We start from the raw sequence: 12,033 nt of genomic DNA, 5'->3' as shown, positions 1-12,033 counted from the left end.
ACTCCTTTTAGAGTCTTTCATTGTTGTTTTGGCCAGAGATGCCCACTTAAAATGAATGCCAGATATCCTTTTGGAGAGCTGAGTACTCAGATTCTGTAGCACTCCTGTACCCTTTTGTCTCTGGGAGTGAACACAAGACTCCGTCCCTATTTCTGATGACACCTGGCAGGGAAAGATAACAAATATTCATGCCTATCTAATAGTCTTCAAGTCTTTTCTTTCCCACCTAATTCCTACTACAACAGAAATTAGGGTCCCAATTGCCTAAACCAGTCCAGCCTCCAGACTTTAAATACCCAGCGGGTAACATTCTGTAAAGTGTGTGACTGCCAGAGCTGAAGTCCTGAGTAACTAACTGCACAACAGAATATGAAGGACTTATATGTTGGTCACAGCCCCTTTCGATACTTGTGCAACTGAATGGATTATATATGAAACTGTTTGATAGAACTGTGTATATATCATATGAGGTTCTCTCATCCCTGTCTCCCTTTCATTTCTGTAGGAGGCAAAGTATAGACAAAGTCTATCAGTTTCTCCAGGTTTTGGAAATCTCCCCTAGGTGCAGCTGGACCTAGTAACTACAGTGGGGGCACTATTATAGGTAGGACATGTGACTCCTTGCTCAGGTTACCTACAACTGTGAACCACTGTGTTACCACTCTGCCTCAGCAAGGGTGAGCCTTGCTGCTGCTAAGGTGTGAGTCAGCTCCCTGACTTACCAGCTTGTCTGCCTTGCCAGCAAACTCCTCGGGACTCATCCCATCCAAATCTTGCCTTGCAGGTAACAAACAATGATCTCCAGTTTCCCAAGTTCCCAAGAGGCAATTTTCTGCAGTATCCAGTCCCTCTCACTGGACCTTCACAGAAGTTATCAAGTTTGCTGTTAGTTCAGTTGAGGATTTTACCCTTCAGTCTAATACAGAGCACTGGCATGGTTTTGCAATAAAACAAGAATTAGTGTATTAATACAGAATAGATATTTAAGTAGTGATTAAGAATAGAAGGGACAGATATGAATACAAATAAAACAAAACAAAACATGCTATCTAGTGACTAAAACTTAACTTCATCCAGTTGCAATCTTCTGTAGATTTCTCACCTGTAGTCAGTTTCCAGAAAACTCAACTCCCTTGGATGAAGGATCCAAGTTTCTATAATTACAACATAAGAACAGCCATACTGGGTTAGACCAAAGGTCCATCTAGCCCAGTATCCGGTCTTCTGAGAGTGGCCAATGCCAGGTGCCCCAGAGGGAATGAACAATCAACAAGTGATCCATTCTCTGTTGCCCATTCCCAGCTTCTGGCAAACAGAGGCTAGGGACACCATCCTTGCCCGTACTGACTAATAGCCATTGATAGACCTATCCTCCATGAATTCATCTACTTCTTTTTTTGAACCCTGTTATAGTCTTGGCCTTCACAACATCCACTATCAAAGAGTTTCACAGGTTGACACTGCATTGTGTATGTGGAAAAAATACTTCCTTTTTTGTTTGTTTTAAACCTGCTGCCTATTAATTTCATTTGGTGACCCCTAGTTCTTGTGTTATGAGAAGGAGTAAATAACACTTCCTTATTTACTTTCTCCACACCAGTCATGATTTTATAGACCTCAATCATATCCCCATCAGTCGCCTCTTCTCCAAGCTGAAAAGTTAGTCTTATTAATGTCTCCTCATATGGAAGCCATTCCTTACCCCTAATCATTTTGTTGCCCTTTTCTGAACCTTTTCCAATTCCAATATATCTTTTTTGAGATGGGGCGACCACATCTGCCTGCAGTATTCAAGATGTGGATGTACCCTGGATTTATATAGAGCAGTGGTTCTCAGAGTGTGGGTTGGGACCCCAAAATGGGTTGCCAGGGCTGGTGTTAGACTTACCCCAAGCTCAAGCCCCACTTCCTGGGGCCACAGCCCAAGGGCTTCAGGGATGGTGGGGCTTGGGCTTGGCTTTGCCCCCCTCCCTGCGCTCGGGCGGGCTCAGGCTTCAGTCCCCCTTCTGGGATCATGTAGTAATTTTTTTTTGTCAGAAGGGGGTTGCAGTGCATTGAAGTTCGAGAACCCCTGATATAGAGGAAATATGATATTTTCGGTCTTGTCTATCTCTTAATGATTCCCAACATTCTGCTCCCTTTTTTGACTGCCGCTGCATATTGAGTGGATGTTTTCAGAGAACTATCCACAAGTGACATAAAAAATGTTTTTAAAAACATTTGAGCTCTGGCCATTTATATCCATCCAGTGATGGATAACAAAATGGCCTTTTTGTTTCTGTTTATATCTTCCCAAAGTTTATTGATCCTGTTTCAAGAGGCAGGAGGGCTTCCAAGAGGCAGCCTTCATTCCATTGAGATTAAGGGGGTCACCTTCCCCCACTTGCTTGTCTGATGGGTGTCTCACTTGCTTAATTTGTATCGGAGACATGGTGAAGACAGCGAAACAACTTTCTTTTGTTTAGGTCAGGCTGGGTTAGGCTCTGCCTGCCAAGCGCATTTTGGGAACATATTTCCAGTACACATCCATGATTCTTTATGCACCACGCATACGTATATTAAGCAGTAATATTAATGACTAGTGTGTTACCAGTTTGCATATGTCATAGTACATGACACCTTTTAGGTACAGATTATGACAACAGTTACTTGAGGCAATGAGTGTGTCAGGCCTGATGAGAATTATGGGGTGGTGTGCCCCCTGCCAGTTGGCATTGAGGGGCTCCCTGGGTCACAGGGTACATGTTCCTTTAAGTCAGTGTCCTTCAGCTCTGCTAAGAGTGGGCTTAGAGGACAGCAAAGTGACAGGAAGAAAGAAAGAGAGGGGGAACCAGTGCCCTGTCTACACTAGCGCTTACACCATTGATGCTATGAGTAAAATTGCACTAGTGGTCTTGCAACAGGTAGAGCAACTCCTCCAAACGCCATTCTGTCTCACCTGTGTTTTTCCATGCTCAGCTGACTACTCTGTTGATTTATATAATATATGATTTGGGAAAGTGTTTAATCTTTTTACAGTTGAAGTAGGTTTCTCTGAAGTTGGCTTTTTAGTTGATGGGAGGAGGAGATTCCATAATAAACCTCTGAATAAACTTTTTGGTCCAGGGGGATAATCTTCAGAATGAATTACTTGAATATACAAGGACTGAGGATCCTTGAGGTCTGTTTGTTTTGTTCCTCCTGATGTGCACTTCTACATTACCATAATGCTTTCCCTGCATTTGTGGCAGGGAGAATCTCTTGGGATCGACAGTGGTCCTACTTATTATGGCTTGTGGCTCTGAAATGGAAGTTAGTAGCAGTACACAAGAATAATTGATGGCAAACTCCCTTTTTAGGTATATTTTTCAAGGGTGCTTTTCTGAAACCATTTTGTTTGTGTGACATAACACCTTCTCGTCACAGTGCACTTGGGGAACAAAAAATAGATTTTCATGCTGTGTTACCTACTGCTCTTCCTTCCACAAAGTAAACCTCTGTTTACATGATTTAACCCTAGTTATCTGCTCTAACTAAATGTAAAATTATACAGTTCTCATCTGGTTATGTATTTGCAGTGTAAATTTGGATTAGAAATTAGCTTTGTGACTGATTTTAAGTAACTTGTGTACATTTAAAAAAAAAAAGTGTGTGTGAGAGAGATTTCATATATGAACTAACAAAGGTTACTCTACTGTTGGATTTATTATTATTTAGGCAGGGTATTAACATGACACTAATTTAATCATAAATTCCTTTATTAAATCCAAAATTCAAATGGTATTTATACAATTGCTCTAAACATACCTAAAAAGCCTAAATAATAAGCAATTTACTATACCCTAACAACAAAACATTTGATCACGATATTTACAAACAAGCTAACAGCAGGGGTGCTTACCCCATATTGATTGGCTCCAACTTGGTCAAGCCAGGTATTAATAATGAAATCTAAGAGTTCACTTGTTTATTAAAAGGTATAAAAAAGTAAGGTCATTGCCAGTTACTGACTTCAGCTAAAAAACAGTTTGAGATGGTTTACCCTTTCTTCCAGTCTTAATCCAGATAAGATTTATAATCTCCTTTCTCCCCAAGGCTTTTCCTCCATATCTCTTCCTCTTCTTGCTGACAACAGTTTTTCCTTTGCGCCTGTGTTCACATAGGCCCTAATTGTTGATAACATTGGTATGTGGAGTAGAAAGGTCCATGTTGGCTTCTTCTAAGACAGATTCTTTGTCTTATTTAAAACCATCTGCAGTCACCCCATTGGTCAGGGGCCATCTTATTAGAAACTTATTTTATTATTTGTTTAAACCAGGCATCCTCCTTGCTCTATTCCTTCTGTCTTTATAACTCATTGTTTTCAAGGCCTACCATCTACTTACTAGTCAGAGCCTTTCTTTACACCACATATATTTCCTTAATCAGAGTTTATCTTAAATTGGTTCTTTAATTTCATATTCATTCTACATCTACCAAATTACAGGATATTGTTCATTTTAATTGATTCTGTACAAATACTGCATGGCATGTATGACATAGTTATGGTTCATACTGTACATTCTGCTTAATTGGGACATAATCCAGTGAATCATTTTGAACACAGCAATGCTAAAAAGTAATTAAAATACAAAATTTTGTGGTGGTGGTGGTGTTATTATTAAGGTTATGTGCTTAAACAGTTAATTGTCAGAAAATGTGAAATTTAAGGCTGAATGCACATTCAACCTTATCTCTGCCTTCATATGCCATTATCATAGTTTGTAACATTGCACACTGTATCTTAAATATACACTACTATTCAGTTCTTACACACTTTCACAGTGTGTGGCTAAAGATGTAGCGGATAGCAGACCAGCCATATCTGCTATTTTAGCTTTACTTCTGTGTGGGCAAGAAGGTAGGGAGAGTGTAGGGCAGTACAGTGGATTGTTCGTTCCAGCTGGCCAGGTTTGGAAGCAAAACTTTGTTCTCTGTAGACTCTCCCTTCCTTAGGTTGCTACTATGTATGTTCAAATAAAACAGGTTAGGGAACAGTCAGCCCTCTCTTGTGTAACTCCTTAGGTAGGGTATGTCTACACTGCAGTGTAACCTCAGGCTCAAAGCCTAACCCTCGCCCTTCTGTCTACGCACACATCGCACTAAACCAGAGCTTAACCCAGGACCCTAAGGGGGTGGAGGGTCCAAGTCTGAGTTAAGCCAGGATCCAGGGTTCAAGCCCTGTTGATTTGCAGTGTAGATGCAGCCCCACTGGATTCGTGTTCTGGGAATCCACCAAAAGTATTCCATGTACCAACTTTCTTTGTCCTCTGGACCGTTAAGTTTTCCCACATTACACGATGAACAAAAGGTTAGAGCGGTCACATTTTGGGAGGGTGCTAGGTAGTCTGGAGTATGAGGGGTTGCCTGCAGTGTAGATGCTGGAGCCCCAGGTTGAGACCTGTGTTTCAGCAATTCCTAACCTGGGGTTATAAATAAGTGTAGATCAAGCCCTAGGTTTACAAACCCAGAGTCTTCTAACGGCCGTTCTGCTAACCATGGGTGTTTACATTGGAATGTAGACATATCCTCAGTGTTCACCAAGACACTTGCTTACAGTAATACAGTACCTTTTGTATCTTTGTTCATTGTCAATCAGGAGACTTCTCTTCATTTTTGCCCACAGCCCAAATCTGAGAGGGAAATATGGCATTTAATAACTGTTTGACTCTAAAGTTTTATTTCATCCACCTCCTTCTCCTTGGGGTCTGGGTTCTCTCCCTTGATCTTAAATCCATATGTTAATGGGTATGAAATCATCATCACAAGTGTAAGTGGTTTGTATGGTCATCTCTTGATACAGTCTCAAAACATTGTAGACTGGAAGCTTTATCTTCAAATGTGCCTTTAGACACCTCCTTTTTAGCAAAGATTCCTTGGTTCCTCACTTCTTCCTCCAACACCTTTCTGTGTGGCTTGTAGTTTGTGTTCTATCTGAAGAGATGACTAGGCATATCTTATCATTAGAAGTTGCTGTCCAAGGATTCAGAAATAATATATTTTACCTGTTAATTTATTTTTTTTACTCAATATATCAATTTGAAAGATGCACGTTCATTTGTATCGCATGCATCCCATCCGTTTCTGTGGCAACTGGCATGTAGCCAGGATAGCATTCTCTAACACATCTGTTAAATTGCACAGTATTCATTTTGCATTTAAATACAGGGTTTAAATATTTACCACATGCTTAGTAGTCAGAGACTGGTGTGGAAGAACGACTGGCAACAAAGAAGGTTAAAATACCTTTTTTCATTCACTTTCTCTTCTACCCTAAGTATGATTACAAAAGAAAATAAAAATTCATTCTCCCAGAATATTTTTCCTCATGTTGGCACACATTGAAAAATTACTTGTTCAAGATGCATCCTTTCCAGGTTTGCTTCATTTCTAGGTGCTGAATGGCTTTGTTTTAGGACTTCATTAAAATTAGATTTCAGTTCATTTTTACATGGAAGAAACAGACAGAAAACACTGTTGTGCCTTGTCAATGCTTGAGTAAAAAGAGACCTTTCTGTAATCATTTCAATATGACTGGTGCTTTTTGCTGCATGAAAAGTAAAGCAGGATCTTTTCTGTGTTGGAAAAAGGCTTTGAGACATTATTCTTGAAATAATCTCTTGAGCAGGCTGATTAAGAAACACACGAGACATTAGATTTAATCAAGATTTGAATAATGGAGTTCGGATTGACTGTCACTTTAGAAAATCAGTTATTTTTAGAACTGAATGAACCAGCATGCATTATTCCCTGAATAGTCTATCCTTGGGGTACAGATTGTCCAAAATACCATCTGACAATCTGGGTCCTCTCCCTTAATCATATACCCTTATGTTAATGGGTACGAAATCACCATCCTTATTACAAAACATATAAAGAATTTTGCCATGATGCGATAGTAAAGAAAGGCATGCATTATGAGCCACAGCTTTTGAAAGCATCATCTTAAAGTCTGCTCTGAAAAATGACACTTAAAAATTGTACCGTCTACTCAGTTGACCCATGTATTCAAGGTTAAGTTTGCTGACTTTAATGCCAAAAATGTTTTACTCATAAGCGCTGCATAGCTACTGTGACCAAGTTCCTTCTTTGGTGGGTATTGCGCTTATTGGTGGATTTTCTCGCCTTGGGGCTTCACGGCAGCCCTCAGTTTGGCCATTTTCATGAGTCCACAGTCCAGGTCAACTCCTCCTGTGTCTGACCAGGAGTTGGAAGGTTTGGGAGGAACCTGGGCCCGCCATCTACTCCAAGTTCCAGCTCAGGGCCCTGTGGAATGCAGCTGTGTAGAGTGCCTCCTGGAACGGCTGTGTGACAGCTACAACTCCCTGGCCTACTTCCCCATGGCCTCCTCCCAACCCCTTCTTTATTCTCACCATATGACCTTCCTCCTGGTGTCTGATAATGCTTGTACTCCTCAGTCCTCCAACAGTATGGGTTCTCACTCTCAGCTCCTAGTGCCTCTTGCTCCCAGCTTCTTACACGCGCACCACAAACTGAAGTGAGCTCCTTTTTAAACCCAGGTGCCCTGATTAGCCCGCCTTAATTGATTCTAGCAGCTTCTTGATTGGCTGCAGGTGTTCTAATCAGCCTGTTTGTCTTAAATGTCTCCAGAAGGTTCCTGATTGTTCTGGAACCTTCCCTGTTACCTTACCCAGGGAAAAGGGACCTACTTAGCCTGGGGCTAATATATCTGCCTTCTGTTACTCTCCTATAGCCATCTGGCCCGACCCTGTCACACTACAGTAATTAAGTGAGCGAAATGCTGTTTTCTTGTGCCTCATAAACAATCTAAATTCCAGTCAGTTACAACTATGTGATTTATTATGTGGAAGGCAGTGAAACTGACCGGATATAAAGGTGGGCTTCAGTTGGCCTGCAGAACCTTTATTCTCAGTGGTGATGTGCCAGATGGAAAGAAATCAGCTTGATTCTCAGCCCTAGCTGAACTACAGAACCCACTTCAGTCCCTGGCAAAATCATGGAGCAGATCCTCAAGGAATCTGTTTTGAAACACTTGGAGGAGAGCAAGGTGATTGGGAACAGTCAACATGTATTCACCAAGGACAAGTCATGCCTGACCAACGTGACTGCCTTCTATGATGAGATAACTGTCTCTGTGGATATGGGAAAGTGGTGGGTGTGATATATCTTGACTTTAGCAAAGCTTTCGATACAGTCTTCCACAGTATTCTTGCCAGCAAGTTAAAAAAAAGTATGGATTGGATGAATGGACTATAAGGTGGATAGAAAGCTGGCTAGATTGTCGGGCTCAACGGGTAGTGATCAATAGCTCGATGTCTAGTTGGCAGCCGGTAACAAGCAGAGTGCCCCAGGGGTTGGTCTTGGGCCGGTTTTGTTCATGATCTTTATTTATGATCTGGATGATGGGATTAATTGCACCCTCAGCAAGTTTGCAGATGACACAAACTGGGGGGAGAGGTAGATACGCTGGAGGGTAGGGGTAGGGATAGGGTCCAGAGTGACCTAGACAAATTGGAGGATTGGGCCAAAAGAAATCTGATGAAGTTCAACAAGGACAAGTGTAGAGTCCTGCAATTAGGACGGAAGAATCCCATGCACAGCTACAGGCTGGGGACCGACTGACTAAGCAGCAGTTCTGCAGGAAAGGACCTGGGGATTATAGTGGACGAGAAGCTGGATATGAGTCAGCAGTGTGCCCTTGTTGCCAAGAAGGCCAATGGCATATTGGGCTGTATTAGTAGGAGCATTGCCAGCAGATTGAGGGAAGTGATTATTCCTCTCTATTTGGCACTGGTGAGCCAAACCTGGAGTTTTGGTCCCCCCCACTACAGAAGGGATGTGGACAAATTGGAGAGAGTCCAGCGGAGGTCAATAAAAATGATTAGGGGGCTGGGGCATATGACTTACAAGGAGAGGCTGAGGGAACTGGGGTTTTTCTTTGAGTGATTGCTCATGTGCATTCCAATAGGTATGTGCGTGCGCTGCGTGCACGATCGCCGGCAGCTTTTCCCTAGTGGTACCCTTTGGGTCGGCTGTGGAGATCCCTAGAGTGGTGCCTCCATGGCGGTGTATATATGTTCCTGCCGACCCACCGCCTGCTCAGTTCCTTCTTACTGCCCATGACGGTCGTTGGAACAGCTTAATCTCTTGCTTTGCAAGTGCCTTACCTAGTGGTTCCCTTGTTTCTAGTGTACATAGTTGTTAGTTAGTTGTTAATAGGTGTAGATCAGATTAGTTTAGCATACTTTGGGGGGTTTCCCCCCGATCTACTGTCCCCGGCACCGGAGCATGCCTTGGTCGCAGGGGTTTAAAGCATGTGAGAGGTGTGCAAAACCTATGCCAACAAGTGATCCGCACACCGCCTGTCTCAAGTGCCTCGGGGAGGGCCATTAGACAGATAAGTGCTCTATTGCAGGAGCTTCAGACCCAAGACTAAGAGGGAAAGGGACTATCACTTGAAGCTCCTCTTGATGGAGTCGGCCCTTCAGCCACAGCCTGAGCTGACTCCAGCACCCTCGGTGCACAGCGCACCGGCCTTGGTGCGGGATGTCCCGGCACCAAAGAAAGACTCCACCAGGGAGCACCAGCACTTCTCCCCGGCCTGCAAGGCCAGCGCCTTGTGGCGGCACCATTCACAGTCTCCAGTGCCGCATAAGGAAAAGAAACCAGACAGGGGATGTTCCGCGGTCAGGAAGCTAAGGGGGGATTCCAGTGGGGCGTGTCCTCCGGCGGGACACCCTCAGTCTGGTCCGCAAGAACCACTGCCATTGAGTCCAGTGAGAACAGATTCTCCTACCCACAACGATTTGGAGGAAGAGCTCGATCTCCCCTCCACTCCAGACACACATGAGGTGGCTCAAGACCTCATTGATACAATGACCCAGCACCTGGCTCCGCAGATAGGGGGCCCAGCCTCGCAAACTCAGGCGCTGCCAGTAGCATTGGCGACGGCACCGACTGTGGCGTCGTGCCCATCACCTCTGGCAATTCCAACACCGGTCACAACACCGATGCTGATGGTGGCACTGTCGGCTGCACCCATGGCGGTGCCAGCACCGATGGCGGCACCGCGGTTGATTCATCATCGGGGGAAGCCCATGATGTTGCGGCGCCAATCTCCATCTTCCCGGTACCGCTCCCTCGCACTGAATACTCATCAGAGACAGACGATTCAGCGTCTGAATCTCGATGGAGCCACTCCTGGTCCTGGCACTGATCCCGGCATTGTAGGTCGGTGAAAGAACCGGCACCAGTCGCCACTTGGCTGGCCCAGTGCAATGGCCTTTTTGGACCCCCTGGGCCTACCACCAGCCTTAAGATCAGGGATCTAGGCCGGTATCGGTGGTATCGGCCCCCCGTGCCCCTCCATCAGCAACGTTGATGGCACACTACACCCGTAGGGCCCCTGAGCGGGACAGGGCTGTTGAGCGGGCACAGTCAAGCACGGCCCCTCCTCCACCGATGTCGGTGGCACCTGAACCTCTGGTCGTGGGGTGCTCCGAGGTACCTGACCCAGCCTCCAGAGAACCTGAGGGGCAGGAAGACCCTGTCCCGGGAACCTCTTCCTCCTCTTCACCGGACGAGGTGGTGTCGGGCACCTGCAGCACTCTACCACAAATGGATACCAAAGGCCACCAGGACCTGCTTAGGAGGGTAGCAGTTAACCCCAACCTCCAGGCAGAGGAGGTTATGGAGGACTCAGATACGATGGTGGACATCCTCACCCCCGAGGGTCCTTCCAGAGTAGCTTTGCCCCTCATAAGGACAATTGAGAACATCACGAAGGTGCTCTGGCAAACCCCAGCCTCTATACCACCAACGCTACTTTGTGCCACAAAAGGGCTGTGAGCACCTGTTTACCCACCCCCAACCGGGGACTCTGGTGGTTGATGTGGCAAACCACGAGGAGCGGCAGGGTCAACCAGGCCCCGCACCTAAGTCACATGAAGCCAAGAAGCTGGATCTCTTTGGCCGTAAAGTCTATTCGACTGGGGGGGGCTCTAGCTTCGGGTAGCGAATCAGCAGGTGGTGCTTAGCCAATACGCTTTCAGTTCCTGGAGCTCATTGGCTAAGTTCTAGGAGTTAATCCCGGCTGATTCTCGCAGGGAATTTGGTCAGCTCCTTGAGGAGGGTAGAGTGGTCTCTAGGACCGCCCTCTAGGCAGCCCTGGATGCAGCGGACTCTGCGGCTAGAACCATGGCCACCGCCATTGCTATGAGGTGCAGTGCGTGGCTTCAGGTTTCAGGGAGCCCACCTGAGGTCCAAAGTACAATTCAGGACCTCCCCTTTGACTGTGAGGGCCTGTTTGCTCAAAATATGGACCCGCGCCTGCATAGCCTGAAGGACGCGTGGGCAACTCTGAAGTCTCTGGGGCTACACAGAAAGCCTCAGAGAAAGCCCTTTAAACCTCAGCCCCTGTCCTGTTTCTACCCCCGGCCTCCTAGGTGGGATCCACCTAGGAGGAGGGGCAGAAATAATAGGAGGTGCCCACCGCAATCCTCTTTGGGCCAAGGCCAGGGTTCGACCAAACAGCCCCCCTTCTTGGATCCTTTCTGTCCGCTCCCCCATGTTGTGAATCAGCTTTCCCCCTTCTACCGTGCTTGGTCTTAGATCATGTCAGACTGCTGGGTCCTCAGCACAGTGGGGGCGGGATATTCTATCCAATTCTGTTCCCTCCCATCCCCCTTCCCCGTCCCTCTTCAGGGACCCTCTTACGAGCAACTCCTTTTACAAGAGGTACAATCTCTCCTAGCTCTAGGGGCAATAGAGGAGATTCCTCAGGAATTCAGAGGCAAGGGGTTCTACTCCCTTTATTTCCTCATCCTGAAGGCCAAGGACGGGCTTTGGCCTATCCTGGACCTATGAGACCTCAACACATACATAAAAAAGGTGAAGTTTTGCATGGTCTCTCTGGCCTCCATCTTTCCCTCCCTGGATCCGGGAGACTTGAAGGATGCGTATTTTCACATTGCTATTATTCCAGCCCACAGACGCTTTCTCAGATTCATGGTCAGTGGCCAGCACTACCAGGTC

General features: G+C 45.5%; 1 protein-coding gene across 19 annotated transcripts in view; it reads left to right on the top strand.

The window, feature by feature from the left end:
- Positions 1-12,033, top strand: part of EIF4G3 (eukaryotic translation initiation factor 4 gamma 3) — a 449,900-nt gene that overhangs the window by 24,480 nt on the left and 413,387 nt on the right. The window lies entirely within an intron of this gene.

The sequence above is a fragment of the Eretmochelys imbricata genome, chromosome 18 (genome assembly GCF_965152235.1).
Source record: "Eretmochelys imbricata isolate rEreImb1 chromosome 18, rEreImb1.hap1, whole genome shotgun sequence".
Taxonomy (NCBI): domain Eukaryota; kingdom Metazoa; phylum Chordata; order Testudines; family Cheloniidae; genus Eretmochelys; species Eretmochelys imbricata.
Note: the sequence above shows the minus strand (reverse complement) of the source record. Positions and strands in the feature narration are given on the sequence as shown.